The following is a 1,177-nucleotide window of genomic DNA, read 5'->3' as shown; positions in this document are numbered from 1 at the left end:
CGGCTTTCAGCCTCACTCTGCTTCATTCTACTACGTTAATAAATCATTAGCTCATCCATGAACATGATTTCTGCTCGAGTCCCGTCGGATTGCATCGGCTGTGGGGATGAAGACGACAACTCCCATGATTCCACACTCAGTCACAGCGTCATCAAACTACGCCTTTGTCTCTTTGTTTATTTTGAATACGCGCCCTCTAGCGGCGAAAATGACATATTGTGCCTTTAAGTAGGGGTTCTCCGATCAGGACTTTTGAGACCGATCACAGGAAGCAGTATCTGCCGATACGATTACCGATACCGATCTTTTTAAAGCCTTCTTTTTATCATGTAAAATTATTTATAGTAAGACTCCAATCAGGAATTTTAGACATTTATTCAGGGCCCGAATTTCATTTTTGAAAATGAATTCCCTTCTTAGGTGACTCTTGTGAGAGGGGATTTTTTTAATTTGAGGGGTGGCAGCTCTACTGCCTTTTCTTTTGCATTTAAATATTTATTACAAGCAATCCTGCGGTTCATAAAGAACTTTGTTTTCTTCTTTGTACCTCCAGGAGTGCCATCTATTATTGCCTTTTTTATCTAAAAGTGCTCTTTTCCTTTAAACCTAGCCAAAAAGCCATAGTCTATGTTGACTGTGAAACACAGTAGACTTTAATTATATGCATTTCGGTGCGGAAACTATCTCTGCACTGCAGACGCACCTCTCTTGGAATGCACTGCCGGACCGCAACCGTGTGCAGTGTGAATGCTTTAATCCGTTAACATGAGCACGGAAAAAATATGCACCACATTCGCACTGCAAACGGAGTAATGTGAACCTGGTATTATGTGTGTGCGCTGCGAGTGTGCATGAGCGCACGGTCTCCAGGAGAGCACGCGAGCGCTGAATGGTTAAACACTGGCAAAAATTCAAAAGAAATTCAATTTATAAACGTTAGTGACGATGCGGTACTGCCTCGATTGTGCAAGTGACAATTCCTGTGTCAACTGTGCAGCATGCAGTTCGCTTATAGTGCAGACGGGATCTGATTTGAAGCCATTTGCGCATTTTGAGAGAGAGCGCGCGCGGTGATTCACTCACGCTGTTTGTGAAATTATGTCTCGCAGAAAGTTTTCAAATTAGCTACTTTATAAGTTATTTAATGAAGAAATATGAACTGTACCTCACCTTCAGC

General features: G+C 42.2%; 1 protein-coding gene across 1 annotated transcript in view; it reads left to right on the top strand.

Moving 5' to 3' along the window:
• Window positions 1-1,177, top strand: part of LOC107729246 (proteasome subunit alpha type-3) — an 11,520-nt gene that overhangs the window by 1,168 nt on the left and 9,175 nt on the right. The gene's annotated exons all lie outside the window — the stretch shown is intronic.

Source organism: Sinocyclocheilus rhinocerous, unplaced genomic scaffold (assembly GCF_001515625.1).
Source record: "Sinocyclocheilus rhinocerous isolate Xijiao unplaced genomic scaffold, SAMN03320098_v1.1 scaffold1268, whole genome shotgun sequence".
NCBI classification, from domain to species: Eukaryota; Metazoa; Chordata; class Actinopteri; order Cypriniformes; family Cyprinidae; genus Sinocyclocheilus; species Sinocyclocheilus rhinocerous.
The sequence above is the reverse complement of the archived record's forward strand: the minus strand, read 5'-3'. Positions and strand labels throughout refer to the sequence as shown.